This window comes from Leptonotus elevatus, chromosome 3 (genome assembly GCF_054856555.1).
Source record: "Leptonotus elevatus isolate MCC_2025b chromosome 3, RoL_Lele_1.0, whole genome shotgun sequence".
In the NCBI taxonomy this organism is placed as follows: Eukaryota; Metazoa; Chordata; class Actinopteri; order Syngnathiformes; family Syngnathidae; genus Leptonotus; species Leptonotus elevatus.
Genome location: NC_141241.1, coordinates 26,309,060 through 26,334,430, shown reverse-complemented (window position 1 = coordinate 26,334,430; position 25,371 = coordinate 26,309,060). Strand labels below are relative to the sequence as shown.

At 48.8% G+C, this 25,371-nt stretch overlaps 44 non-coding genes across 44 annotated transcripts; all 44 read left to right on the top strand.

The window, feature by feature from the left end:
* The first annotated feature begins 301 nt into the window (after positions 1–301).
* Positions 302–374, top strand: trnav-uac (transfer RNA valine (anticodon UAC)). Its single transcript has one exon. It is a non-coding gene; the product is annotated as a tRNA-Val (tRNA).
* Positions 375–961: 587 nt separating this feature from the next.
* On the top strand, positions 962–1,034 carry trnav-uac (transfer RNA valine (anticodon UAC)). Its single transcript has one exon. It is a non-coding gene; the product is annotated as a tRNA-Val (tRNA).
* Positions 1,035–1,621: 587 nt separating this feature from the next.
* Positions 1,622–1,694, top strand: trnav-cac (transfer RNA valine (anticodon CAC)). Its single transcript has one exon. It is a non-coding gene; the product is annotated as a tRNA-Val (tRNA).
* A 256-nt stretch (positions 1,695–1,950) lies between these two features.
* trnav-cac (transfer RNA valine (anticodon CAC)) lies at positions 1,951–2,023 on the top strand. The gene has a single exon. It is a non-coding gene; the product is annotated as a tRNA-Val (tRNA).
* Positions 2,024–2,667: 644 nt separating this feature from the next.
* Positions 2,668–2,740, top strand: trnav-uac (transfer RNA valine (anticodon UAC)). The gene has a single exon. It is a non-coding gene; the product is annotated as a tRNA-Val (tRNA).
* A 587-nt stretch (positions 2,741–3,327) lies between these two features.
* trnav-uac (transfer RNA valine (anticodon UAC)) lies at positions 3,328–3,400 on the top strand. Its single transcript has one exon. It is a non-coding gene; the product is annotated as a tRNA-Val (tRNA).
* Positions 3,401–3,657: 257 nt separating this feature from the next.
* On the top strand, positions 3,658–3,730 carry trnav-cac (transfer RNA valine (anticodon CAC)). The gene has a single exon. It is a non-coding gene; the product is annotated as a tRNA-Val (tRNA).
* Positions 3,731–3,987: 257 nt separating this feature from the next.
* On the top strand, positions 3,988–4,060 carry trnav-cac (transfer RNA valine (anticodon CAC)). The gene has a single exon. It is a non-coding gene; the product is annotated as a tRNA-Val (tRNA).
* Positions 4,061–5,093: 1,033 nt separating this feature from the next.
* trnav-cac (transfer RNA valine (anticodon CAC)) lies at positions 5,094–5,166 on the top strand. Its single transcript has one exon. It is a non-coding gene; the product is annotated as a tRNA-Val (tRNA).
* Positions 5,167–5,424: 258 nt separating this feature from the next.
* trnav-uac (transfer RNA valine (anticodon UAC)) lies at positions 5,425–5,497 on the top strand. The gene has a single exon. It is a non-coding gene; the product is annotated as a tRNA-Val (tRNA).
* A 587-nt stretch (positions 5,498–6,084) lies between these two features.
* On the top strand, positions 6,085–6,157 carry trnav-cac (transfer RNA valine (anticodon CAC)). Its single transcript has one exon. It is a non-coding gene; the product is annotated as a tRNA-Val (tRNA).
* A 645-nt stretch (positions 6,158–6,802) lies between these two features.
* trnav-cac (transfer RNA valine (anticodon CAC)) lies at positions 6,803–6,875 on the top strand. Its single transcript has one exon. It is a non-coding gene; the product is annotated as a tRNA-Val (tRNA).
* Positions 6,876–7,189: 314 nt separating this feature from the next.
* trnav-cac (transfer RNA valine (anticodon CAC)) lies at positions 7,190–7,262 on the top strand. Its single transcript has one exon. It is a non-coding gene; the product is annotated as a tRNA-Val (tRNA).
* Positions 7,263–7,519: 257 nt separating this feature from the next.
* trnav-uac (transfer RNA valine (anticodon UAC)) lies at positions 7,520–7,592 on the top strand. Its single transcript has one exon. It is a non-coding gene; the product is annotated as a tRNA-Val (tRNA).
* Positions 7,593–7,849: 257 nt separating this feature from the next.
* trnav-uac (transfer RNA valine (anticodon UAC)) lies at positions 7,850–7,922 on the top strand. The gene has a single exon. It is a non-coding gene; the product is annotated as a tRNA-Val (tRNA).
* A 917-nt stretch (positions 7,923–8,839) lies between these two features.
* Positions 8,840–8,912, top strand: trnav-uac (transfer RNA valine (anticodon UAC)). The gene has a single exon. It is a non-coding gene; the product is annotated as a tRNA-Val (tRNA).
* A 257-nt stretch (positions 8,913–9,169) lies between these two features.
* Positions 9,170–9,242, top strand: trnav-cac (transfer RNA valine (anticodon CAC)). Its single transcript has one exon. It is a non-coding gene; the product is annotated as a tRNA-Val (tRNA).
* A 257-nt stretch (positions 9,243–9,499) lies between these two features.
* trnav-cac (transfer RNA valine (anticodon CAC)) lies at positions 9,500–9,572 on the top strand. Its single transcript has one exon. It is a non-coding gene; the product is annotated as a tRNA-Val (tRNA).
* A 644-nt stretch (positions 9,573–10,216) lies between these two features.
* trnav-uac (transfer RNA valine (anticodon UAC)) lies at positions 10,217–10,289 on the top strand. The gene has a single exon. It is a non-coding gene; the product is annotated as a tRNA-Val (tRNA).
* A 257-nt stretch (positions 10,290–10,546) lies between these two features.
* Positions 10,547–10,619, top strand: trnav-cac (transfer RNA valine (anticodon CAC)). Its single transcript has one exon. It is a non-coding gene; the product is annotated as a tRNA-Val (tRNA).
* Positions 10,620–10,876: 257 nt separating this feature from the next.
* On the top strand, positions 10,877–10,949 carry trnav-cac (transfer RNA valine (anticodon CAC)). Its single transcript has one exon. It is a non-coding gene; the product is annotated as a tRNA-Val (tRNA).
* A 1,030-nt stretch (positions 10,950–11,979) lies between these two features.
* trnav-uac (transfer RNA valine (anticodon UAC)) lies at positions 11,980–12,052 on the top strand. The gene has a single exon. It is a non-coding gene; the product is annotated as a tRNA-Val (tRNA).
* Positions 12,053–12,639: 587 nt separating this feature from the next.
* trnav-cac (transfer RNA valine (anticodon CAC)) lies at positions 12,640–12,712 on the top strand. Its single transcript has one exon. It is a non-coding gene; the product is annotated as a tRNA-Val (tRNA).
* A 1,030-nt stretch (positions 12,713–13,742) lies between these two features.
* On the top strand, positions 13,743–13,815 carry trnav-uac (transfer RNA valine (anticodon UAC)). The gene has a single exon. It is a non-coding gene; the product is annotated as a tRNA-Val (tRNA).
* Positions 13,816–14,072: 257 nt separating this feature from the next.
* Positions 14,073–14,145, top strand: trnav-uac (transfer RNA valine (anticodon UAC)). The gene has a single exon. It is a non-coding gene; the product is annotated as a tRNA-Val (tRNA).
* A 587-nt stretch (positions 14,146–14,732) lies between these two features.
* Positions 14,733–14,805, top strand: trnal-uaa (transfer RNA leucine (anticodon UAA)). The gene has a single exon. It is a non-coding gene; the product is annotated as a tRNA-Leu (tRNA).
* Positions 14,806–15,062: 257 nt separating this feature from the next.
* On the top strand, positions 15,063–15,135 carry trnav-cac (transfer RNA valine (anticodon CAC)). The gene has a single exon. It is a non-coding gene; the product is annotated as a tRNA-Val (tRNA).
* Positions 15,136–15,392: 257 nt separating this feature from the next.
* Positions 15,393–15,465, top strand: trnav-cac (transfer RNA valine (anticodon CAC)). The gene has a single exon. It is a non-coding gene; the product is annotated as a tRNA-Val (tRNA).
* Positions 15,466–16,109: 644 nt separating this feature from the next.
* On the top strand, positions 16,110–16,182 carry trnav-uac (transfer RNA valine (anticodon UAC)). The gene has a single exon. It is a non-coding gene; the product is annotated as a tRNA-Val (tRNA).
* Positions 16,183–16,439: 257 nt separating this feature from the next.
* trnav-uac (transfer RNA valine (anticodon UAC)) lies at positions 16,440–16,512 on the top strand. Its single transcript has one exon. It is a non-coding gene; the product is annotated as a tRNA-Val (tRNA).
* A 590-nt stretch (positions 16,513–17,102) lies between these two features.
* Positions 17,103–17,175, top strand: trnav-cac (transfer RNA valine (anticodon CAC)). Its single transcript has one exon. It is a non-coding gene; the product is annotated as a tRNA-Val (tRNA).
* Positions 17,176–17,875: 700 nt separating this feature from the next.
* Positions 17,876–17,948, top strand: trnav-uac (transfer RNA valine (anticodon UAC)). The gene has a single exon. It is a non-coding gene; the product is annotated as a tRNA-Val (tRNA).
* Positions 17,949–18,205: 257 nt separating this feature from the next.
* Positions 18,206–18,278, top strand: trnav-uac (transfer RNA valine (anticodon UAC)). The gene has a single exon. It is a non-coding gene; the product is annotated as a tRNA-Val (tRNA).
* Positions 18,279–18,535: 257 nt separating this feature from the next.
* trnav-uac (transfer RNA valine (anticodon UAC)) lies at positions 18,536–18,608 on the top strand. Its single transcript has one exon. It is a non-coding gene; the product is annotated as a tRNA-Val (tRNA).
* Positions 18,609–18,865: 257 nt separating this feature from the next.
* trnav-cac (transfer RNA valine (anticodon CAC)) lies at positions 18,866–18,938 on the top strand. The gene has a single exon. It is a non-coding gene; the product is annotated as a tRNA-Val (tRNA).
* A 257-nt stretch (positions 18,939–19,195) lies between these two features.
* On the top strand, positions 19,196–19,268 carry trnav-cac (transfer RNA valine (anticodon CAC)). Its single transcript has one exon. It is a non-coding gene; the product is annotated as a tRNA-Val (tRNA).
* Positions 19,269–20,301: 1,033 nt separating this feature from the next.
* Positions 20,302–20,374, top strand: trnav-cac (transfer RNA valine (anticodon CAC)). The gene has a single exon. It is a non-coding gene; the product is annotated as a tRNA-Val (tRNA).
* Positions 20,375–20,632: 258 nt separating this feature from the next.
* Positions 20,633–20,705, top strand: trnav-uac (transfer RNA valine (anticodon UAC)). Its single transcript has one exon. It is a non-coding gene; the product is annotated as a tRNA-Val (tRNA).
* A 587-nt stretch (positions 20,706–21,292) lies between these two features.
* trnav-uac (transfer RNA valine (anticodon UAC)) lies at positions 21,293–21,365 on the top strand. The gene has a single exon. It is a non-coding gene; the product is annotated as a tRNA-Val (tRNA).
* Positions 21,366–22,264: 899 nt separating this feature from the next.
* Positions 22,265–22,337, top strand: trnav-cac (transfer RNA valine (anticodon CAC)). The gene has a single exon. It is a non-coding gene; the product is annotated as a tRNA-Val (tRNA).
* Positions 22,338–22,981: 644 nt separating this feature from the next.
* Positions 22,982–23,054, top strand: trnav-cac (transfer RNA valine (anticodon CAC)). The gene has a single exon. It is a non-coding gene; the product is annotated as a tRNA-Val (tRNA).
* A 918-nt stretch (positions 23,055–23,972) lies between these two features.
* On the top strand, positions 23,973–24,045 carry trnav-uac (transfer RNA valine (anticodon UAC)). The gene has a single exon. It is a non-coding gene; the product is annotated as a tRNA-Val (tRNA).
* Positions 24,046–24,302: 257 nt separating this feature from the next.
* trnav-cac (transfer RNA valine (anticodon CAC)) lies at positions 24,303–24,375 on the top strand. Its single transcript has one exon. It is a non-coding gene; the product is annotated as a tRNA-Val (tRNA).
* A 700-nt stretch (positions 24,376–25,075) lies between these two features.
* Positions 25,076–25,148, top strand: trnav-uac (transfer RNA valine (anticodon UAC)). Its single transcript has one exon. It is a non-coding gene; the product is annotated as a tRNA-Val (tRNA).
* The last annotated feature ends 223 nt before the right edge of the window (positions 25,149–25,371 follow it).

Below are 25,371 nucleotides of genomic sequence, written 5' to 3'. Positions count from 1 at the left end.
TTAATTTTGCAATGAAAACTGAGCATCCAAAAGATTGTTTTCACAAACACCACCTCCGCGTCGTGGAATCGCCCCCAAGCATCCAAAAGATTGTTTTCACAAACACCACCTCCCCGTCGGGGAATCCAACCCCGGTGTTTCCCGTGACAGGCGGAGATACTTACCTCTACACTAACAAGGATAGAAGGGCTCTACAACTCCATCCTGGTCGGGTGTAAAGGGGAACCTGTCCTCGAAAACTGGAAAAGCCAGCCAGCTAGGCTGATTTCCAGCAGTGCTAACAAGTTGAAGTTCAGAGTCTGTTTCCATAGTGTAGTGGTTATCACGTTCGCTTTACACGCGAAAGGTCCCTGGCTCGAGACCGGGTGGAAACAAGGCAATTTTCTTTAATTTTGCAATGAAAACTGAGCATCCAAAAGATTGTTTTCACAAACACCACCTCCGCGTCCGGGAATCAAACCCCGGTCATTTCCGTGACAGTGGGAGATACTATCCACTACACTAACGAGGACAGAAGGCCTATACACCTACTTCCTGGTCGGGTGTAGAGGGGAACCTGTCCTCGAAAACTGGAAAAGCCAGCCAGCTAGTTTGATTTTCAGCAGTGCTAACAAGTTGAAGTTCAGAGTCTGTTTCCATAGTGTAGTGGTTATCATGTTTGCCTCACACGCGAAAGGTCCCTGGCTCGAGACCGGGTGGAAACACGGCAATTTTCTTTAATTTTGCAATGAAAACTGAGCATCCAAAAGATTGTTTTCACAAACACCACCGCCGCGTCGGGGAATCAAACCCCGGTCTTTTCCGTGACAGTGGGAGATACTATCCACTACACTAACGAGGACAGAAGGCCTATACACCTACTTCCTGGTCGGGTGTAGAAGGGAACCTGTCCTCGAAAACTGGAAAAGCCAGCCAGCTAGTTTGATTTCCGGCAGTGTTAACAAGTTGAAATTAAGCGTTTGTTTCCATAGTGTAGTGGTTATCACGTTGGCTTTACACGCGAAAGGTCCCTGGCTCGAGACCGGGTGGAAACACGGCAATTTTCTTTAATTTTGCAATGAAAACTGAGCATCCAAAAGATTGTTTTCACAAACACCACCTCCGCGTCGGGGAATCAAACCCCGGTCTTTTCCGTGACAGTGGGAGATACTATCCACTACACTAACGAGGACAGAAGGCCTATACACCTACTTCCTGGTCGGGTGTAGAGGGGAAGCTGTCCTCGAAAACTGGAAAAGCCAGCCAGCTAGTTTGATTTCCGGCAGTGTTAACAAGTTGAAGCTAAGCGTCTGTTTCCATAGTGTAGTGGTTATTACGTTCACCTTACACGCAAAAGGTCCGCGGCTCGAGACCGGGTGGAAACACGGGAATTTTCTTTAATTTTGCAATGAAAACTGAGCATCCAAAAGATTGTTTTCACAAATACCACCTCCACGTCAGGGAATCGAACCCCGGTCTTCCCCGTGACAGGGGGAGATACTATCAACTACACTAACGAGGAAAGAAGGGCCGTACAACTCCCTCCTGGTCGGGTCTAAAGGGGAACCTGTCCTCGAAAACTGGAAAAGCCACTTAGCTAGGCTGATTTCCAGCAGTGCTAACAAGTTGAAGTTCAGAGTCTGTTTCCATAGTGTAGTGGCTATCACGTTCGCCTCACACGCGAAAGGTCCCCGGCTCGAGACCGGGTGGAAACATGGAATTTTCTTTAATTTTGCAATGAAAACTGAGCATCCAAAAGATTGTTTTCACAAAGAACACCTCCGCGTCATGGAATCGAACCCCGGTCTTCCCCGTGACAGGGGGAGATACTATCAACTACACTAACGAGGAAAGAAGGGCTGTACAACTCCCTCCTGGTCGGGTCTAAAGGGGAACCTGTCCTCGAAAACTGGAAAAGCCACCTAGCTAGGCTGATTTCCAGCTGTGCTAACAAGTTGAAGTTCAGAGTCTGTTTCCATAGTGTAGTGGTTATCACATTCGCCTCACACGCGAAAGGTCCCCGGCTCGAGACCGGGTGGAAACATGGCAATTTTCTTTAATTTTGCAATGAAAACTGAGCATCCAAAAGATTTGTTTTCACAAACACCACCTCCGCGTCGGGGAATCGCCCCCAAGCATCTAAAAGATTGTTTTCACAAACACCACCTCCCCGTCGGGGAATCCAACCCCGGTGTTTCCCGTGACAGGGGGAGATACTTACCTCTACACTAACATGGCTAGAAGGGCTATACAATTCCATCCTGGTCGGGTGTAAAGGGGAACCTGTCCTCGAAAACTGGAAAAGCCAGCCAGCTAGGCTGATTTCCAGCAGTGCTAACAAGTTGAAGTTCAGAGTCTGTTTCCATAGTGTAGTGGCTATCACGTTAGCCTCACACGCGAAAGGTCCCCGGCTCGAGACCGGGTGGAGACACGGGAATTTTCTTTAATTTTGGAATGAAAACTGAGCATCCAAAAGATTGTTTTCACAAAGAACACCTCCGCGTCATGGAATCGAACCCCGGTCTTAACCGTGACAGGGGGAGATACTATCAACTACACTAACGAGGAAAGAAGGGCTGTACAACTCCCTCCTGGTTGGGTCAAAAGGGGAACCTGTCCTCGAAAACTGGAAAAGCCAGCCAGCTAGGCTGATTTCCAGCAGTGCTAACAAGTTGAAGTTCAGAGTCTGTTTCCATAGTGTAGTGGTTATCACGTTCGCTTTACACGCGAAAGGTCCCTGGCTCGAGACCGGGTGGAAACACGGCAATTTTCTTTAATTTTGCAATGAAAACTGAGCATCCAAAAGATTGTTTTCACAAACACCACCGCAGCGTCGGGGAATCAAACCCCGGTCTTTTCCGTGACAGTGGGAGATACTATCCACTACACTAACGAGGACAGAAGGCCTATACACCTACTTCCTGGTCGGGTGTAGAGGGGAACCTGTCCTCGAAAACTGGAAAAGCCAGCCAGCTAGTTTGATTTCCGGCAGTGTTAACAAGTTGAAGCTAAGCGTCTGTTTCCATAGTGTAGTGGTTATCACGTTCACATTGCACGCGAAAGGTCCCCGGCTCGAGACCGGGTGGGAACACGGGAATTTTCTTTAATTTTGCAATGAAAACTGAGCATCCAAAAGATTGTTTTCACAAACACCACCTCCGCGTCCGGGAATCAAACCCCGGTCTTTTCCGTGACAGTGGGAGATACTATCCACTACACTAACGAGGACAGAAGGCCTATACACCTACTTCCTGGTCGGGTGTAGAGGGGAACCTGTCCTCGAAAACTGGAAAAGCCAGCCAGCTAGTTTGATTTCCGGCAGTGTTAACAAGTTGAAGCTAAGCATCTGTTTCCATAGTGTAGTGGTTATCACGTTCACCTTACACGCGAAAGGTCCCCGGCTCGAGACCGGGTGGAAACACGGGAATTTTCTTTAATTTTGCAATGAAAACTGAGCATCCAAAAGATTGTTTTCACAAATACCACCTCCGCGTCAGGGAATCGAACCCCGGTCTTCCCCGTGACAGGGGGAGATACTATCAACTACACTAACGAGGAAAGAAGGGCCGTACAACTCCCTCCTGGTCGGGTCTAAAGGGGAACCTGTCCTCGAAAACTGGAAAAGCCACTTAGCTAGGCTGATTTCCAGCAGTGCTAACAAGTTGAAGTTCAGAGTCTGTTTCCATAGTGTAGTGGCTATCACGTTCGCCTCACACGCGAAAGGTCCCCGGCTCGAGACCGGGTGGAAACACGGGAATTTTCTTTAATTTTGCAATCAAAACTGAGCATCCAAAAGATTGTTTTCACAAAGAACACCTCCGCGTCATGGAATCGAACCCCGGTCTTCCCCGTGACAGGGGGAGATACTATCAACTACACTAACGAGGAAAGAAGGGCTGTACAACTCCCTCCTGGTCGGGTCTAAAGGGGAACCTGTCCTCGAAAACTGGAAAAGCCACCTAGCTAGGCTGATTTCCAGCAGTGCTAACAAGTTGAAGTTCAGAGTCTGTTTCCATAGTGTAGTGGTTATCACGTTCGCCTCACACGCGAAAGGTCCCCGGCTCGAGACCGGGTGGAAACATGGCAATTTTCTTTTAATTTTGCAATGAAAACTGAGCATCCAAAAGATTTGTTTTCACAAACACCACCTCCGCGTCGGGGAATCGCCCCCAAGCATCCAAAAGATTGTTTTCACAAACACCACCTCCCCGTCGGGGAATCCAACCCCGGTGTTTCCCGTGACAGGGGGAGATACTTACCTCTACACTAACAAGGATAGAAGGGCTATACAACTCCATCCTGGTCGGGTGTAAAGGGGAACCTGTCCTCGAAAACTGGAAAAGCCAGCCAGCTAGGCTGATTTCCAGCAGTGCTAACAAGTTGAAGTTCAGAGTCTGTTTCCATAGTGTAGTGGCTATCATGTTCGCCTCACACGCGAAAGGTCCCCGGCTCGAGACCGGGTGGAAACACGGGAATTTTCTTTAATTTTGCAATGAAAACTGAGCATCCAAAAGATTGTTTTCACAAAGAACACCTCCGCATCATGGAATCGAACCCCGGTCTTCCCCGTGACAGGGGGAGATGCTATCAACTACACTAACGAAGAAAGAAGGGCTGTACAACTCCCTCCTGGTCGGGTCTAAAGGGGAACCTGTCCTCGAAAACTGGAAAAGCCACCTAGCTAGGCTGATTTCCAGCAGTGCTAACAAGTTGAAGTTCAGAGTCTGTTTCCATAGTGTAGTGGTTATCATGTTCGCCTCACACGCGAAAGGTCCCCGGCTCGAGACCGGGTGGAAAACATGGCAATTTTCTTTAATTTTGCAATGAAAACTGAGCATCCAAAAGATTTGTTTTCACAAACACCACCTCCGCGTCGGGGAATCGCCCCCAAGCATCCAAAAGATTGTTTTCACAAACACCACCTCCCCGTCGGGGAATCCAACCCCGGTGTTTCCCGTGACAGGGGGAGATACTTACCTCTACACTAACAAGGATAGAAGGGCTATACAACTCCATCCTGGTCGGGTGTAAAGGGGAACCTGTCCTCGAAAACTGGAAAAGCCAGCCAGCTAGGCTGATTTCCGGCAGTGCTAACAAGTTGTAGTTAAGCGTCTGTTTCCATAGTGTAGTGGTTATCACTTTCGCCTCACACGCGAAAGGTCCCCGGCTCGAGACCGGGTGGAAACATGGCAATTTTCTTTAATTTTGCAATGAAAACTGAGCATCCAAAAGATTTGTTTTCACAAACACCACCTCCGCGTCGGGGAATCAAACCCCGGTCTTTTCCGTGACAGTGGGAGATACTATCCACTACACTAACGAGGACAGAAGGCCTATACACCTACTTCCTGGTCGGGTGTAGAGGGGAACCTGTCCTCGAAAACTGGAAAAGCCAGCCAGCTAGTTTGATTTCCGGCAGTGTTAACAAGTTGAAGCTAAGCTTCTGTTTCCATAGTGTAGTGGTTATCACGTTCACCTTACACGCGAAAGGTCCCCGGCTCGAGACCGGGTGGAAACACGGGAATTTTCTTTAATTTTGCAATGAAAACTGAGCATCCAAAAGATTGTTTTCACAAATACCACCTCCGCGTCAGGGAATCGAACCCCGGTCTTCCCCGTGACAGGGGGAGATACTATCAACTACACTAACGATGAAAGAAGGGCCGTACAACTCCCTCCTGGTCGGGTCTAAAGGGGAACCTGTCCTCGAAAACTGGAAAAGCCACCTAGCTAGGCTGATTTCCAGCAGTGCTAACAAGTTGAAGCTCAGAGTCTGTTTCCATAGTGTAGTGGTTATCACGTTTGCCTCACATGCGAAAGGTCCCCGGCTCGAGACTGCGTGGAAACTCCGCAATTTTCTTTAATTTTGCAATGAAAACTGAGCATCCAAAAGATTGTTTTCACAAACAACACCTCACCGTCAGGCAATCGAACCCCGGTCTTCCCCGTGACAGGGGGAGATACTATCAACTCCACTAACAAGGAAAGAAGGGCTGTACAACTCCCTCCTGGTCGGGTGTAAAGGGGAACCTGTCCTCGAAAACTGGAAAAGCCAGCCAGCTAGGCTGATTTCCGGCAGTGCTAACAAGTTGTAGTTAAGCGTCTGTTTCCATAGTGTAGTGGTTATCACGTTCGCCTCACACGCGAAAGGTCCCCGGCTCGAGACCGGGTGGAAACATGGCAATTATCTTTAATTTTGCAATGAAAACTGAGCATCCAAAAGATTGTTTTCACAAACACCACCTCCGCGTCGGGGAATCGCCCCCAAGCATCCAAAAGATTGTTTTCACAAACACCACCTCCCCGTCGGGGAATCCAACCCCGGTGTTTCCTGTGACAGGGGGAGATACTTACCTCTACACTAACAAGGATAGAAGCACTGTACAACTCCATCCTGGTCGGGTGTAAAGGGGAACCTGTCCTCGAAAACTGGAAAAGCCAGCCAGCTAGGCTGATTTCCAGCAGTGCTAACAAGTTGAAGTTCAGAGTCTGTTTCCATAGTGTGTAGTGGCTGTCACGTTCGCCTCACACGCGGAAGGTCCCCGGCTCGAGACCGGGTGGAAACACGGGAATTTTCTTTAATTTTGCAATGAAAACTGAGCATCCAAAAGATTGTTTTCACAAAGAACACCTCCGCGTCATGGAATCGAACCCCGGTCTTCCCCGTGACAGGGGGAGATACTATCAACTACACTAACGAGGAAAGAAGGGCTGTACAACTTCCTCCTGGTCGGGTCTAAAGGGGAACCTGTCCTCGAAAACTGGAAAAGCCACCTAGCTAGGCTGATTTCCAGCAGTGCTAACAAGTTGAAGTTCAGAGTCTGTTTCCATAGTGTAGTGGTTATCACGTTTGCCTCACACGCGAAAGGTCCCCGGCTCGAGACCGGGTGGAAACATGGCAATTTTCTTTAATTTTGCAATGAAAACTGAGCATCCAAAAGATTTGTTTTCACAAACACCACCTCCGCGTCGGGGAATCGCCCCCAAGCATCCAAAAGATTGTTTTCACAAACACCACCTCCCCGTCGGGGAATCCAACCCCGGTGTTTCCCGTGACAGGGGGAGATACTTACCTCTACACTAACAAGGATAGAAGGGCTATACAACTCCATCCTGGTCGGGTGTAAAGGGGAACCTGTCCTCGAAAACTGGAAAAGCCAGCCAGCTAGGCTGATTTCCGGCAGTGCTAACAAGTTGTAGTTAAGCGTCTGTTTCCATAGTGTAGTGGTTATCACGTTCGCCTCACACGCGAAAGGTCCCCGGCTCGAGACCGGGTGGAAACATGGCAATTATCTTTAATTTTGCAATGAAAACTGAGCATCCAAAAGATTGTTTTCACAAACACCACCTCCCCGTCGGGGAATCAAACCCCGGTGTTTCCCGTGACGGGCGGAGATACTTACCTCTCCACTAACAAGGATAGAAGGGCTCTACAACTCCATCCTGGTCGGGTGTAAAGGGGAACCTGTCCTCGAAAACTGGAAAAGCCAGCCAGCTAGGCTGATTTCCAGCAGTGCTAACAAGTTGAAGTTCAGAGTCTGTTTCCATAGTGTAGTGGTTATCACGTTCGCTTTACACGCGAAAGGTCCCTGGCTCGAGACCGGGTGGAAACTAGGCAATTTTCTTTAATTTTGCAATGAAAACTGAGCATCCAAAAGATTGTTTTCACAAACACCACCTCCGCGTCGGGGAATCAAACCCCGGTCTTTTCCGTGACAGTGGGAGATACTATCCACTACACTAACGAGGACAGAAGGCCTATACACCTACTTCCTGGTCGGGTGTAGAGGGGAACCTGTCCTCGAAAACTGGAAAAGCCAGCCAGCTAGTTTGATTTCCGGCAGTCTTAACAAGTTGAAATTAAGCGTTTGTTTCCATAGTGTAGTGGTTATCACGTTCACCTTACACGCGAAAGGTCCCCGGCTCGAGACCGGGTGGAAACAAGGCAATTTTCTTTAATTTTGCAATGAAAACTGAGCATCCAAAAGATTGTTTTCACAAATACCACCTCCGCGTCAGGGAATCGAACCCCGGTCTTCCCCGTGACAGGGGGAGATACTGTCAACTACACTAACGAGGAAAGAAGGGCCGTACAACTCCCTCCTGGTCGGGTCTAAAGGGGAACCTGTCTTCGAAAACTGGAAAAGCCACCGAGCTAGGCTGATTTCCAGCAGTGCTAACAAGTTGAAGTTCAGAGTCTGTTTCCATAGTGTAGTGGTTATCATGTTTGCCTCACGCGCGAAAGGTCCCTGGCTCGAGACCGGGTGGAAACACGGCAATTTTCTTTAATTTTGCAATGAAACCAGAGCATCCAAAAGATTGTTTTCACAAACACCACCGCCGCGTCGGGGAATCAAACCCCGGTCTTTTCCGTGACAGTGGGAGATACTATCCACTACACTAACGAGGACAGAAGGCCTATACACCTACTTCCTGATCGGGTGTAGAAGGGAACCTGTCCTCGAAAACTGGAAAAGCCAGCCAGCTAGTTTGATTTCCGGCAGTGTTAACAAGTTGAAATTAAGCGTTTGTTTACATAGTGTAGTGGTTATCACGTTCACCTTACACGCGAAAGGTCCCCGGCTCGAGACCGGGTGGAAACACGGCAATTTTCTTTAATTTTGCAATGAAAACTGAGCATCCAAAAGATTGTTTTCACAAACACCACCTCCGCGTCGGGGAATCAAACCTCGGTCTTTTCCGTGACAGTGGGAGATACTATCCACTACACTAACGAGGACAGAAGGCCTATACACCTACTTCCTGGTCGGGTGTAGAGGGGAACCTGTCCTCGAAAACTGGAAAAGCCAGCCAGCTAGTTTGATTTCCGGCAGTGTTAACAAGTTGAAGCTAAGCGTCTGTTTCCATAGTGTAGTGGTTATCACGTTCACCTTACACGCGAAAGGTCCCCGGCTCAAGACCGGGTGGAAACACGGGAATTTTCTTTAATTTTGCAATGAAAACTGAGCATCCAAAAGATTGTTTTCACAAATACCACCTCCGCGTCAGGGAATCGAACCCCGGTCTTCCCCGTGACAGGGGGAGATACTATCAACTACACTAACGAGGAAAGAAGGGCCGTACAACTCCCTCCTGGTCGGGTCTAAAGGGGAACCTGTCCTCGAAAACTGGAAAAGCCACTTAGCTAGGCTGATTTCCAGCAGTGCTAACAAGTTGAAGTTCAGAGTCTGTTTCCATAGTGTAGTGGCTATCACGTTCGCCTCACACGCGAAAGGTCCCCGGCTCGAGACCGGGTGGAAACACGGGAGTTTTCTTTAATTTTGCAATGAAAACTGAGCATCCAAAAGATTGTTTTCACAAAGAACACCTCCGCGTCATGGAATCGAACCCCGGTCTTCCCCGTGACAGGGGGAGATACTATCAACTACACTAACGAGGAAAGAAGGGCTGTACGACTCCCTCCTGGTCGGGTCTAAAGGGGAACCTGTCCTCGAAAACTGGAAAAGCCACCTAGCTAGGCTGATTTCCAGCAGTGCTAACAAGTTGAAGTTCAGAGTCTGTTTCCATAGTGTAGTGGTTATCACGTTCGCCTCACACGCGAAAGGTCCCCGGCTCGAGACCGGGTGGAAACATGGCAATTTTCTTTAATTTTACAATGAAAACTGAGCATCCAAAAGATTTGTTTTCACAAACACCACTTCCGCGTCGGGGAATCGCCCCCAAGCATCCAAAAGATTGTTTTCACAAACACCACCTCCCCGTCGGGGAATCCAACCCCGGTGTTTCCCGTGACAGGGGGAGATACTTACCTCTACACTAACATGGATAGAAGGGCTATACAATTCCATCCTGGTCGGGTGTAAAGGGGAACCTGTCCTCGAAAACTGGAAAAGCCAGCCAGCTAGGCTGATTTCCAGCAGTGCTAACAAGTTGAAGTTCAGAGTCTGTTTCCATAGTGTAGTGGCTATCACATTAGCCTCACACGCGAAAGGTCCCCGGCTCGAGACCGGGTGGAGACACGGGAACTTTCTTTAATTTTGCAATGAAAACTGAGCATCCAAAAGATTGTTTTCACAAACACCACCTCCGCGTCGGGGAATCAAACCTCGGTCTTTTCCGTGACAGTGGGAGATACTATCCACTACACTAACGAGGACAGAAGGCCTATACACCTACTTCCTGGTCGGGTGTAGAGGGGAACCTGTCCTCGAAAACTGGAAAAGCCAGCCAGCTAGTTTGATTTCCGGCAGTGTTAACAAGTTGAAGCTAAGCGTCTGTTTCCATAGTGTAGTGGTTATCACGTTCACCTTACACGCGAAAGGTCCCCGGCTCAAGACCGGGTGGAAACACGGGAATTTTCTTTAATTTTGCAATGAAAACTGAGCATCCAAAAGATTGTTTTCACAAATACCACCTCCGCGTCAGGGAATCGAACCCCGGTCTTCCCCGTGACAGGGGGAGATACTATCAACTACACTAACGAGGAAAGAAGGGCCGTACAACTCCCTCCTGGTCGGGTCTAAAGGGGAACCTGTCCTCGAAAACTGGAAAAGCCACTTAGCTAGGCTGATTTCCAGCAGTGCTAACAAGTTGAAGTTCAGAGTCTGTTTCCATAGTGTAGTGGCTATCACGTTCGCCTCACACGCGAAAGGTCCCCGGCTCGAGACCGGGTGGAAACACGGGAGTTTTCTTTAATTTTGCAATGAAAACTGAGCATCCAAAAGATTGTTTTCACAAAGAACACCTCCGCGTCATGGAATCGAACCCCGGTCTTCCCCGTGACAGGGGGAGATACTATCAACTACACTAACGAGGAAAGAAGGGCTGTACGACTCCCTCCTGGTCGGGTCTAAAGGGGAACCTGTCCTCGAAAACTGGAAAAGCCACCTAGCTAGGCTGATTTCCAGCAGTGCTAACAAGTTGAAGTTCAGAGTCTGTTTCCATAGTGTAGTGGTTATCACGTTCGCCTCACACGCGAAAGGTCCCCGGCTCGAGACCGGGTGGAAACATGGCAATTTTCTTTAATTTTGCAATGAAAACTGAGCATCCAAAAGATTTGTTTTCACAAACACCACCTCCGCGTCGGGGAATCGCCCCCAAGCATCCAAAAGATTGTTTTCACAAACACCACCTCCCCGTCGGGGAATCCAACCCCGGTGTTTCCCGTGACAGGGGGAGATACTTACCTCAACACTAACATGGATAGAAGGGCTATACAATTCCATCCTGGTCGGGAGTAAAGGGGAACCTGTCCTCGAAAACTGGAAAAGCCAGCCAGCTAGGCTGATTTCCAGCAGTGCTAACAAGTTGAAGTTCAGAGTCTGTTTCCATAGTGTAGTGGCTATCACATTAGCCTCACACGCGAAAGGTCCCCGGCTCGAGACCGGGTGGAGACACGGGAATTTTCTTTAATTTTGCAATGAAAACTGAGCATCCAAAAGATTGTTTTCACAAACACCACCTCCGCGTCGTGGAATCGCCCCCAAGCATCCAAAAGATTGTTTTCACAAACACCACCTCCCCGTCGGGGAATCCAACCCCGGTGTTTCCCATGACAGGGGGAGAAACTTACCTCTACACTAACAAGGATAGAAGGGCTCTACAACTCCATCCTGGTCGGGTGTAAAGGGGAACCTGTCCTCGAAAACTGGAAAAGCCAGCCAGCTAGGCTGATTTCCAGCAGTGCTAACAAGTTGAAGTTCAGAGTTTGTTTCCATAGTGTAGTGGTTATCACGTTCACCTTACATGCGAAAGGTCCCCGGCTCGAGACCGGGTGGAATTACGGGAATTTTCTTTAATTTTGCAATGAAAACTGAGCATCCAAAAGATTGTTTTCACAAACACCACCTCCGCGTCGGGGAATCAAACCCCGGTCTTTTCCGTGACAGTTGGAGATACTATCCACTACACTAACGAGGACAGAAGGCCTATACACCTACTTCCTGGTCGGGTGTAGAGGGGAACCTGTCCTCGAAAACTGGAAAAGCCAGCCAGCTAGTTTGATTTCCGGCAGTGTTAACAAGTTGAAGCTAAGCGTCTGTTTCCATAGTGTAGTGGTTATCACGTTCACCTTACACGCGAAAGGTCCCTGGCTCGAGACCGGGTGGAAACACGGGAATTTTCTTTAATTTTGCAATGAAAACTGAGCATCCAAAAGATTGTTTTCACAAATACCACCTCCGCGTCAGGGAATCGAACCCCGGTCTTCCCCGTGACAGGGGGAGATACTATCAACTACACTAACGAGGAAAGAAGGGCCGTACAACACCCTCCTGGTCGGGTCTAAAGGGGAACCTGTCCTCGAAAACTGGAAAAGCCACTTAGCTAGGCTGATTTCCAGCAGTGCTAACAAGTTGAAGTTCAGAGTCTGTTTCCATAGTGTAGTGGCTATCACGTTCGCCTCACACGCGAAAGGTCCCCGGCTCGAGACCGGGTGGAATCATGGGAATTTTCTTTAATTTTGCAATGAAAACTGAGCATCCAAAAGATTGTTTTCACAAAGAACACCTCCGCGTCATGGAATCGAACCCCGGTCTTCCCCGTGACAGGGGGAGATACTATCAACTACACTAACGAGGAAAGAAGGGCCGTACAACTCCCTCCTGGTCGGGTCTAAAGGGGAACCTGTCCTCGAAAACTGGAAAAGCCACTTAGCTAGGCTGATTTCCAGCAGTGCTAACAAGTTGAAGTTCAGAGTCTGTTTCCATAGTGTAGTGGCTATCACGTTCGCCTCACACGCGAAAGGTCCCCGGCTCGAGACCGGGTGGAAACACGGGAATTTTCTTTAATTTTGCAATGAAAACTGAGCATCCAAAAGATTGTTTTCACAAAGAACACCTCCGCGTCATGGAATCGAACCCCGGTCTTCCCCGTGACAGGGGGAGATACTATCAACTACACTAACGAGGAAAGAAGGGCTGTACAACTCCCTCCTGGTCGGGTCTAAAGGGGAACCTGTCCTCGAAAACTGGAAAAGCCACCTAGCTAGGCTGATTTCCAGCAGTGCTAACAAGTTGAAGTTCAGAGTCTGTTTCCATAGTGTAGTGGTTATCACGTTGGCCTCACACGCGAAAGGTCCCCGGCTCGAGACCGGGTGGAAACCTGGCAATTTTCTTTAATTTTGCAATGAAAACTGAGCATCCAAAAGATTTGTTTTCACAAACACCACCTCCGCGTCGGGGAATCGCCCCCAAGCATCCAAAAGATTGTTTTCACAAACACCACCTCCCCGTCGGGGAATCCAACCCCGGTGTTTCCCGTGACAGGGGGAGATACTTACCTCTACACTAACATGGATAGAAGGGCTATACAATTCCATCCTGGTCGGGTGTAAAGGGGAACCTGTCCTCGAAAACTGGAAAAGCCAGCCAGCTAGCCTGATTTCCAGCAGTGCTAACAAGTTGAAGTTCAGAGTCTGTTTCCATAGTGTAGTGGCTATCACGTTAGCCTCACACGCGAAAGGTCCCCGGCTCGAGACCGGGTGGAGACACGGGAACTTTCTTTAATTTTGCAATGAAAACTGAGCATCCAAAAGATTGTTTTCACAAACACCACCTCCGCGTCGTGGAATCGCCCCCAAGCATCCAAAAGATTGTTTTCACAAACACCACCTCCCCGTCGGGGAATCCAACCCCGGTGTTTCCCGTGACAGGGGGAGAAACTTACCTCTACACTAACAAAGATAGAAGGGCTCTACAACTCCATCCTGGTCGGGTGTAAAGGGGAACCTGTCCTCGAAAACTGGAAAAGCCAGCCAGCTAGGCTGATTTCCAGCAGTGCTAACAAGTTGAAGTTCAGAGTCTGTTTCCATAGTGTAGTGGTTATCACGTTCGCTTTACACGCGAAAGGTCCCTGGCTCGAGACCGGGTGGAAGCATGGCAATTTTCTTTAATTTTGCAATGAAAACTGAGCATCCAAAAGATTGTTTTCACAAACACCACCGCCGCGTCGGGGAATCAAACCCCGGTCTTTTCCGTGACAGTGGGAGATACTATCCACTACACTAACGAGGACAGAAGGCCTATACACCTACCTCCTGGTCGGGTGTAGAAGGGAACCTGTCCTCGAAAACTGGAAAAGCCAGCCAGCTAGTTTGATTTCCGGCAGTGTTAACAAGTTGAAATTAAGCGTTTGTTTCCATAGTGTAGTGGTTATCACGTTCACCTTACACGCGAAAGGTCCCCGGCTCGAGACCGGGTGGAAACACGGCAATTTTCTTTAATTTTGCAATGAAAACTGAGCATCCAAAAGATTGTTTTCACTAACACCACCTCCGCGTCGGGGAATCAAACCCCGGTCTTTTCCGTGACAGTGGGAGATACTATACACTACACTAACGAGGACAGAAGGCCTATACACCTACTTCCTGGTCGGGTGTAGAGGGGAACCTGTCCTCGAAAACTGGAAAAGCCAGCCAGCTAGTTTGATTTCCGGCAGTGTTAACAAGTTGAAGCTAAGCGTCTGTTTCTATAGTGTAGTGGTTATCACGTTCACCTTACACGCGAAAGGTCCCAGGCTCGAGACCGGGTGGGAACACGGGAATTTTCTTTAATTTTGCAATGAAAACTGAGCATCCAAAAGATTGTTTTCACAAACACCACCTCCGCGTCCGGGAATCAAACCCCGGTCTTTTCCGTGACAGTGGGAGATACTATCCACTACACTAACGAGGACAGAAGGCCTATACACCTACTTCCTGGTCGGGTGTAGAGGGGAACCTGTCCTCGAAAACTGGAAAAGCCAGCCAGCTAGTTTGATTTCCGGCAGTGTTAACAAGTTGAAGCTAAGCGTCTGTTTCCATAGTGTAGTGGTTATCACGTTCACCTTAACCGCGAAAGGTCCCCGGCTCGAGACCGGGTGGAAACACGGGAATTTGCTTTAATTTTGCAATGAAAACTGAGCATCCAAAAGATTGTTTTCACAAATACCACCTCCGCGTCAGGGAATCGAACCCCGGTCTTCCCCGTGACAGGGGGAGATACTATCAACTACACTAACGAGGAAAGAAGGGCCGTACAACTCCCTCCTGGTCGGGTCTAAAGGGGAACCTGTCCTCGAAAACTGGAAAAGCCACTTAGCTAGGCTGATTTCCAGCAGTGCTAACAAGTTGAAGTTCAGAATCTGTTTCCATAGTGTAGTGGCTATCACGTTCGCCTCACACGCGAAAGGTTCCCGGCTCGAGACCGGGTGGAAACACGGGAATTTTCTTTAATTTTGCAATGAAAACTGAGCATCCAAAAGATTGTTTTCACAAAGAACACCTCCACTTCATGGAATCGAACCCCGGTCTTCCCCGTGACAGGGGGAGATACTATCAACTACACTAACGAGGAAAGAAGGGCTGTACAACTCCCTCCTGGTCGGGTCTAAAGGGGAACCTGTCCTCGAAAACTGGAAAAGCCACCTAGCTAGGCTGATTTCCAGCAGTGCTAACAAGTTGAAGTTCAGAGTCTGTTTCCATAGTGTAGTGGTTATCACGTTCGCCTCACACGCGAAAGGTCCCCGGCTCGAGACCGGGTGGAAACATGGCAATTTTCTTTAATTTTGCAATGAAAACCGAGCATCCAAAAGATTTGTTTTCACAAACACCACCTCCGCGTCGGGGAATCGCCCCCAAGCATCCAAAAGATTGTTTTCACAAACACCACCTCCCCGTCGGGGAATCCAACCCCGGTGTTTCCCGTGACAGGGGGAGATACTTACCTCTACACTAACATGGCTAGAAGGGCTATACAATTCCATCCTGGTCGGGTGTAAAGGGGAACCTGTCCTCGAAAACTGGAAAAGCCAGCCAGCTAGGCTGATTTCCGGCAGTGCTAACAAGTTGAAGTTCAGAGTCTGTTTCCATAGTGTAGTGGCTATCACGTTAGCCTCACACGCGAAAGGTCCCCGGCTCGAGACCGGGTGGAGACAAGGGAATTTTCTTTAATTTTGCAATGAAAACTGAGCATCCAAAAGATTGTTTTCACAAAGAACACCTCCGCGTCATGGAATCGAACCCCGGTCTTAACCGTGACAGGGGGAGATACTATCAACTACACTAACGAGGAAAGAAGGGCTGTACAACTCCCTCCTGGTCGGGTCTAAAGGGGAACCTGTCCTCGAAAACTGGAAAAGCCAGCCAGCTAGGCTGATTTCCAGCAGTGCTAACAAGTTGAAGTTCAGAGTCTGTTTCCATAGTGTAGTGGTTATCACGTTCGCTTTACACGCGAAAGGTCCCTGGCTCGAGACCGGGTGGAAACACGGCAATTTTCTTTAATTTTGCAATGAAAACTGAGCATCCAAAAGATTGTTTTCACAAACACCACCTCCGCGTCGCGGAATCAAACCCCGGTCTTTTCCGTGACAGTGGGAGATACTATCCACTACACTAACGAGGACAGAAGGCCTATACACCTACTTCCTGGTCGGGTGTAGAGGGGAACCTGTCCTCGAAAACTGGAAAAGCCAGCCAGCTAGTTTGATTTCCGGCAGTGTTAACAAGTTGAAGCTAAGCGTCTGTTTCCATAGTGTAGTGGTTATCACGTTCACCTTACACGCGAAAGGTCCCCGGCTCGAGACCGGGTAGAAACACGGGAATTTTCTTTAATTTTTTAATGAAAACTGAGCATCCAAAAGATTGTTTTCACAAATACCACCTCCGCGTCAGGGAATCGAACCCCGGTCTTCCCCGTGACAGGGGGAGATACTATCAACTACACTAACGAGGAAAGAAGGGCCGTACAACTCCCTCCTGGTCGTCGGGTCTAAAGGGGAACCTGTCCTCGAAAATTGGAAAAGCCACTTAGCTAGGCTGATTTCCAGCAGTGCTAACAAGTTGAAGTTCAGAGTCTGTTTCCATAGTGTAGTGGCTATCACGTTTGCCTCACACCCGAAAGGTCCCCGGCTCGAGACCGGGTGGAAACACGGGAATTTTCTTTAATTTTGCAATGAAAACTGAGCATCCAAAAGATTGTTTTCACAAAGAACACCTCCGCGTCATGGAATCGAACCCCGGTCTTCCCCGTGACAGGGGGAGACACTATCAACTACACTAACGAGGAAAGAAGGGCTGTACAACTCCTTCCTGGTCGGGTCTAAAGGGGAACCTGTCCTCGAAAACTGGAAAAGCCACCTAGCTAGGCTGATTTCCAGCAGTGCTAACAAGTTGAAGTTCAGAGTCTGTTTCCATAGTGTAGTGGTTATCACGTTCGCCTCACACGCGAAAGGTCCCCGGCTCGAGACCGGGTGGAAACATGGCAATTTTCTTTAATTTTGCAATGAAAACTGAGCATCCAAAAGATTTGTTTTCACAAACACCACCTCCGCGTCGGGGAATCGCCCCCAAGCATCTAAAAGATTGTTTTCACAAACACCACCTCCCCGTCGGGGAATCCAACCCCGGTGTTTCCCGTGACAGGGGGAGATACTTACCTCTACACTAACATGGATAGAAGGGCTATACAATTCCATCCTGGTCGGGTGTAAAGGGGAACCTGTCCTCGAAAACTGGAAAAGCCAGCCAGCTAGGCTGATTTCCAGCAGTGCTAACAAGTTGAAGTTCAGAGTCTGTTTCCATAGTGTAGTGGCTATCACGTTAGCCTCACACGCGAAAGGTCCCCGGCTCGAGACCGGGTGGAGACACGGGAATTTTCTTTAATTTTGCAATGAAAACTGAGCATCCAAAAGATTGTTTTCACAAACACCACCTCCGCGTCGTGGAATCGCCCCCAAGCATCCAAAAGATTGTTTTCACAAACACCACCTCCCCGTCGCGGAATCCAACCCCGGTGTTTCCCGTGACAGGGGGAGAAACTTACCTCTACACTAACAAGGATAGAAGGGCTCTACAACTCCATCCTGGTCGGGTGTAAAGGGGAACCTGTCCTCGAAAACTGGAAAAGCCAGCCAGCTAGGCTGATTTCCAGCAGTGCTAACAAGTTGAAGTTCAGAGTCTGTTTCCATAGTGTAGTGGTTATCACGTTCGCTTTACACGTGAAAGGTCCCTGGCTCGAGACCGGGTGGAAACACGGCAATTTTCTTTAATTTTGCAATGAAAACTGAGCATCCAAAAGATTGTTTTCACAAACACCACCGCCGCGTCGGGGAATCAAACCCCGGTCTTTTCCGTGACAGTGGGAGATACTATCCACTACACTAACGAGGACAGAAGGCCTATACACCTACTTCCTGGTCGGGTGTAGAAGGGAACCTGTCCTCGAAAACTGGAAAAGCCAGCCAGCTAGTTTGATTTCCGGCAGTGTTAACAAGTTGAAATTAAGCGTTTGTTTCCATAGTGTAGTGGTTATCACGTTCACCTTACACGCGAAAGGTCCCCGGCTCGAGACCGGGTGGAAACACGGCAATTTTCTTTAATTTTGCAATGAAAACTGAGCATCCAAAAGATTGTTTTCACAAACACCACCTCCGCGTCGGGGAATCAAACCCCGGTCTTTTCCGTGACAGTGGGAGATACTATCCACTACACTAACGAGGACAGAAGGCCTATACACCTACTTCCTGGTCGGGTGTAGAGGGGAACCTGTCCTCGAAAACTGGAAAAGCCAGCCAGCTAGTTTGATTTCCGGCAGTGTTAACAAGTTGAAGCTAAGCGTCTGTTTCCATAGTGTAGTGGTTATCACGTTCACCTTACACGCGAAAGGTCCCCGGCTCGAGACCGGGTGGAAATACGGGAATTTTCTTTAATTTTGCAATGAAAACTGAGCATCCAAAAGATTGTTTTCACAAATACCACCTCCGCATCAGGGAATCGAACCCCGGTCTTCCCCGTGACAGGGGGAGATACTATCAACTACACTAACGAGGAAAGAAGGGCCGTACAACTCCCTCCTGGTCGGGTCTAAAGGGGAACCTGTCCTCGAAAACTGGAAAAGCCACTTAGCTAGGCTGATTTCCAGCAGTGCTAACAAGTTGAAGTTCAGAGTCTGTTTCCATAGTGTAGTGGCTATCACGTTCGCCTCACACGCGAAAGGTCCCCGGCTCGAGACCGGGTGGAAACACGGGAATTTTCTTTAATTTTGCAATGAAAACTGAGCATCCAAAAGATTGTTTTCACAAAGAACACCTCCGCGTCATGGAATCGAACCCCGGTCTTCCCCGTGACAGGGGGAGATGCTATCAACTACACTAACGAGGAAAGAAGGGCTGTACAACTCCCTCCTGGTCGGGTCTAAAGGGGAACCTGTCCTCGAAAACTGGAAAAGCCACCTAGCTAGGCTGATTTCCAGCAGTGCTAACAAGTTGAAGTTCAGAGTCTGTTTCCATAGTGTAGTGGTTATCACGTTCGCCTCACACGCGAAAGGTCCCCGGCTCGAGACCGGGTGGAAACATGGCAATTTTCTTTTAATTTTGCAATGAAAACTGAGCATCCAAAAGATTTGTTTTCACAAACACCACCTCCGCGTCGGGGAATCGCCCCCAAGCATCCAAAAGATTGTTTTCACAAACACCACCTCCCCGTCGGGGAATCCAACCCCGGTGTTTCCCGTGACAGGGGGAGATACTTACCTCTACACTAACAAGGATAGAAGGGCTATACAACTCCATCCTGGTCGGGTGTAAAGGGGAACCTGTCCTCGAAAACTGGAAAAGCCAGCCAGCTAGGCTGATTTCCAGCAGTGCTAACAAGTTGAAGTTCAGAGTCTGTTTCCATAGTGTAGTGGCTATCACGTTCGCCTCACACGCTAAAGGTCCCCGGCTCGAGACCGGGTGGAAACACGGGAATTTTCTTTAATTTTGCAATGAAAACTGAGCATCCAAAAGATTGTTTTCACAAAGAACACCTCCGCATCATGGAATCGAACCCCGGTCTTCCCCGTGACAGGGGGAGATGCTATCAACTACACTAACGAGGAAAGAAGGGCTGTACAACTCCCTCCTGGTCGGGTCTAAAGGGGAACCTGTCCTCGAAAACTGGAAAAGCCACCTAGCTAGGCTGATTTCCAGCAGTGCTAACAAGTTGAAGTTCAGAGTCTGTTTCCATAGTGTAGTGGTTATCACGTTTGCCTCACACGCGTAAGGTCCCCGGCTCGAGACCGGGTGGAAAACATGGCAATTTTCTTTAATTTTGCAATGAAAACTGAGCATCCAAAAGATTTGTTTTCACAAACACCACCTCCGCGTCGGGGAATCGCCCCCAAGCATCCAAAAGATTGTTTTCACAAACACCACCTCCCCGTCGGGGAATCCAACCCCGGTGTTTCCCGTGACAGGGGGAGATACTTACCTCTACACTAACAAGGATAGAAGGGCTATACAACTCCATCCTGGTCGGGTGTAAAGGGGAACCTGTCCTCGAAAACTGGAAAAGCCAGCCAGCTAGGCTGATTTCCGGCAGTGCTAACAAGTTGTAGTTAAGCGTCTGTTTCCATAGTGTAGTGGTTATCACTTTTGCCTCACACGCGAAAGGTCCCCGGCTCGAGACCGGGTGGAAACATGGCAATTTTCTTTAATTTTGCAATGAAAACTGAGCATCCAAAAGATTTGTTTTCACAAACACCACCTCCGCGTCGGGGAATCAAACCCCGGTCTTTTCCGTGACAGTGGGAGATACTATCCACTACACTAACGAGGACAGAAGGCCTATACACCTACTTCCTGGTCGGGTGTAGATGGGAACCTGTCCTCGAAAACTGGAAAAGCCAGCCAGCTAGTTTGATTTCCGGCAGTGTTAACAAGTTGAAGCTAAGCGTCTGTTTCCATAGTGTAGTGGTTATCACGTTCACCTTACACGCGAAAGGTCCCCGGCTCGAGACCGGGTGGAAACACGGGAATTTTCTTTAATTTTGCAATGAAAACTGAGCATCCAAAAGATTGTTTTCACAAATACCACCTCCGCGTCAGGGAATCGAACCCCGGTCTTCCCCGTGACAGGGGGAGATACTATCAACTACACTAACGATGAAAGAAGGGCCGTACAACTCCCTCCTGGTCGGGTCTAAAGGGGAACCTGTCCTCGAAAACTGGAAAAGCCACCTAGCTAGGCTGATTTCCAGCAGTGCTAACAAGTTAAAGTTCAGAGTCTGTTTCCATAGTGTAGTGGTTATCATGTTTGTCTCACACGCGAAAGGTCCCTGGCTCGAGACCGGGTGGAAACACGGCAATTTTCTTTAATTTTGCAATGAAAACTGAGCATCCAAAAGATTGTTTTCACAAACACCACCTCCGCGTCGGGGAATCAAACCCCGGTCTTTTCCGTGACAGTGGGAGATACTATCCACTACACTAACGAGGACAGAAGGCCTATACACCTACTTCCTGGTCGGGTGTAGAGGGGAACCTGTCCTCGAAAACTGGAAAAGCCAGCCAGCTAGTTTGATTTCCGGCAGTGTTAACAAGTTGAAGCTAAGCGTCTGTTTTCATAGTGTAGTGGTTATCACGTTCACCTTACACGCGAAAGGTCCCCGGCTCGAGACCGGGTGGAAACACGGGAATTTTCTTTAATTTTGCAATGAACACTGAGCATCCAAAAGATTGTTTTCACAAATACCACCTCCGCGTCAGGGAATCGAACCCCGGTCTTCCCCGTGACAGGGGGAGATACTATCAACTACACTAACGAGGAAAGAAGGGCCGTACAACTCCCTCCTGGTCGGGTCTAAAGGGGAACCTGTCCTCGAAAACTGGAAAAGCCACTTAGCTAGGCTGATTTCTAGCAGTGCTAACAAGTTGAAGTTCAGAGTCTGTTTCCATAGTGTAGTGGTTATCACGTTTGCCTCACATGCGAAAGGTCCCCAGCTCGAGACTGCGTGGAAACTCGGCAATTTTCTTTAATTTTGCAATGAAAACTGAGCATCCAAAAGATTGTTTTCACAAACAACACCTCACCGTCAGGCAATCGAACCCCGGTCTTCCCCGTGACAGGCGGAGATACTATCAACTCCACTAACAAGGAAAGAAGGGGCTGTACAACTCCCTCCTGGTCGGGTCTAAAGGGGAACCTGTCCTCGAAAACTGGAAAAGCCACCTAGCTAGGCTGATTTCCAGCAGTGCTAACAAGTCCATAGTGTAGTGGTTATCACGTTCACCTTACACGCAAAAGGTCCCCGGCTCGAGACCGGGTAGAAACACGGGAATTTTCTTTAATTTTTTAATGAAAACTGAGCATCCAAAAGATTGTTTTCACAAATACCACCTCCGCGTCAGGGAATCGAACCCCGGTCTTCCCCGTGACAGGGGGAGATACTATCAACTACACTAACGAGGAAAGAAGGGCCGTACAACTCCCTCCTGGTCGGGTCTAAAGGGGAACCTGTCCTCGAAAACTGGAAAAGCCACTTAGCTAGGCTGATTTCCAGCAGTGCTAACAAGTTGAAGTTCAGAGTCTGTTTCCATAGTGTAGTGGCTATCACGTTCGCCTCACACGCGAAAGGTCCCCGGCTCGAGACCGGGTGGAAACACGGGAATTTTCTTTAATTTTGCAATGAAAACTGAGCATCCAAAAGATTGTTTTCACAAAGAACACCTCCGCGTCATGGAATCGAACCCCGGTCTTCCCCGTGACAGGGGGAGATACTATCAACTACACTAACGAGGAAAGAAGGGCTGTACAACTCCCTCCTGGTCGGGTCTAAAGGGGAACCTGTCCTCGAAAACTGGAAAAGCCACCTAGCTAGGCTGATTTCCAGCAGTGCTAACAAGTTGAAGTTCAGAGTCTGTTTCCATAGTGTAGTGGTTATCATGTTTGCCTCACACGCGAAAGGTCCCCGGCTCGAGACCGGGTGGAAACATGGCAATTTTCTTTAATTTTGCAATGAAAACTGAGCATCCAAAAGATTTGTTTTCACAAACACCACCTCCGCGTCGGGGAATCGCCCCCAAGCATCCAAAAGATTGTTTTCACAAACACCACCTCCCCGTCGGGGAATCCAACCCCGGTGTTTCCCGTGACAGGGGGAGATACTTACCTCTACACTAACAAGGATAGAAGGGCTATACAACTCCATCCTGGTCGGGTGTAAAGGGGAACCTGTCCTCGAAAACTGGAAAAGCCAGCCAGCTAGGCTGATTTCCGGCAGTGCTAACAAGTTGTAGTTAAGCGTCTGTTTCCATAGTGTAGTGGTTATCACGTTCGCCTCACGCGCGAAAGGTCCCCGGCTCGAGACCGGGTGGAAACATGGCAATTTTCTTTAATTTTGCAATGAAAACTGAGCATCCAAAAGATTTGTTTTCACAAACACCACCTCCGCGTCGGGGAATCAAACCCCGGTCTTTTCTGTGACAGTGGGAGATACTATCTACTACACTAACGAGGACAGAAGGCCTATACACCTACTTCCTGGTCGGGTGTAGAGGGGAACCTGTCCTCGAAAACTGGAAAAGCCAGCCAGCTAGTTTGATTTCCGGCAGTGTTAACAAGTTGAAGCTAAGCGTCTGTTTCCATATTGTAGTGGTTATCACGTTCACCTTACACGCAAAAGTTCCCCGGCTCGAGACCGGGTGGAAACAAGGGAATTTTCTTTAATTTTGCAATGAAAACTGAGCATCCAAAAGATTGTTTTCACAAATACCACCTCCACGTCAGGGAATCGAACCCCGGTCTTCCCCGTGACAGGGGGAGATACTATCAACTATGCTAACGAGGAAAGAAGGGCCGTACAACTCCCTCCTGGTCGGGTCTAAAGGGGAACCTGTCCTCGAAAACTGGAAAAGCCACCTAGCTAGGCTGATTTCCAGCAGTGCTAACAAGTTGAAGTTCAGAGTCTGTTTCCGTAGTGTAGTGGTTATCACGTTTGCCTCACATGCAAAAGGTCCCCGGCTCGAGACTGCGTGGAAACTCCGCAATTTTCTTTAATTTTGCAATGAAAACTGAGCATCCAAAAGATTGTTTTCACAAACAACACCTCACCGTCAGGCAATCGAACCCCGGTCTTCCCCGTGACAGGGGGAGATACTATCAACTACACTAACAAGGAAAGAAGGGCTGTACAACTCCCTCCTGGTCGGGTGTAGAGGGGAACCTGTCCTCGAAAACTGGAAAAGCCAGCCAGCTAGTTTGATTTCCGGCAGTGTTAACAAATTGAAGCTAAGCGTCTGTTTCCATAGTGTAGTGGTTATCACGTTCACCTTACACGCGAAAGGTCCCCGGCTCGAGACCGGGTGGAAACACGGGAATTTTCTTTAATTTTGCAATGAAAACTGAGCATCCAAAAGATTGTTTTCACAAATACCACCTCCGCGTCAGGGAATCGAACCCCGGTCTTCCCCGTGACAGGGGGAGATACTATCAACTACACTAACGAGGAAAGAAGGGCCGTACAACTCCCTCCTGGTCGGGTCTAAAGGGGAACCTGTCCTCGAAAACTGGAAAAGCCACCTAGCTAGGCTGATTTCCAGCAGTGCTAACAAGTTGAAGTTCAGAGTCTGTTTCCATAGTGTAGTGGTTATCATGTTCGCCTCACACGCGAAAGGTCCCCGGCTCGAGACCGGGTGGAAACATGGCAATGTTCTTTAATTTTGCAATGAAAACTGAGCATCCAAAAGATTTGTTTTCACAAACACCACCTCCGCGTCGGGGAATCGCCCCCAAGCATCCAAAAGATTGTTTTCACAAACACCACCTCCCCGTCGGGGAATCCAACCCCGGTGTTTCCCGTGACAGGGGGAGATACTTACCTCTACACTAACAAGGATAGAAGGGCTATACAACTCCATCCTGGTCGGGTGTAAAGGGGAACCTGTCCTCGAAAACTGGAAAAGCCAGCCAGCTAGGCTGATTTCCGGCAGTGCTAACAAGTTGTAGTTAAGCGTCTGTTTCCATAGTGTAGTAGTTATCACGTTCGCCTCACACGCGAAAGGTCCCCGGCTCGAGACCGGGTGGAAACATGGCAATTATCTTTAATTTTGCAATGAAAACTGAGCATCCAAAAGATTGTTTTCACAAACACCACCTCCGCGTCGTGGAATCGCCCCCAAGCATCCAAAAGATTGTTTTCACAAACACCACCTCCCCGTCGGGGAATCCAACCCCGGTGTTTCCCGTGACAGGCGGAGATACTTACCTCTACACTAACAAGGATAGAAGGGCTCTACAACTCCATCCTGGTCGGGTGTAAAGGGGAACCTGTCCTCGAAAACTGGAAAAGCCAGCCAGCTAGGCTGATTTCCAGCAGTGCTAACAAGTTGAAGTTCAGAGTCTGTTTCCATAGTGTAGTGGTTATCACGTTCGCTTTACACGCGAAAGGTCCCTGGCTCGAGACCGGGTGGAAACAAGGCAATTTTCTTTAATTTTGCAATGAAAACTGAGCATCCAAAAGATTGTTTTCACAAACACCACCGCCGCGTCGGGGAATCAAACCCCGGTCTTTTCCGTGACAGTGGGAGATACTATCCACTACACTAACGAGGACAGAAGGCCTATACACCTACTTCCTGGTCGGGTGTAGAAGGGAACCTGTCCTCGAAAACTGGAAAAGCCAGCCAGCTAGTTTGATT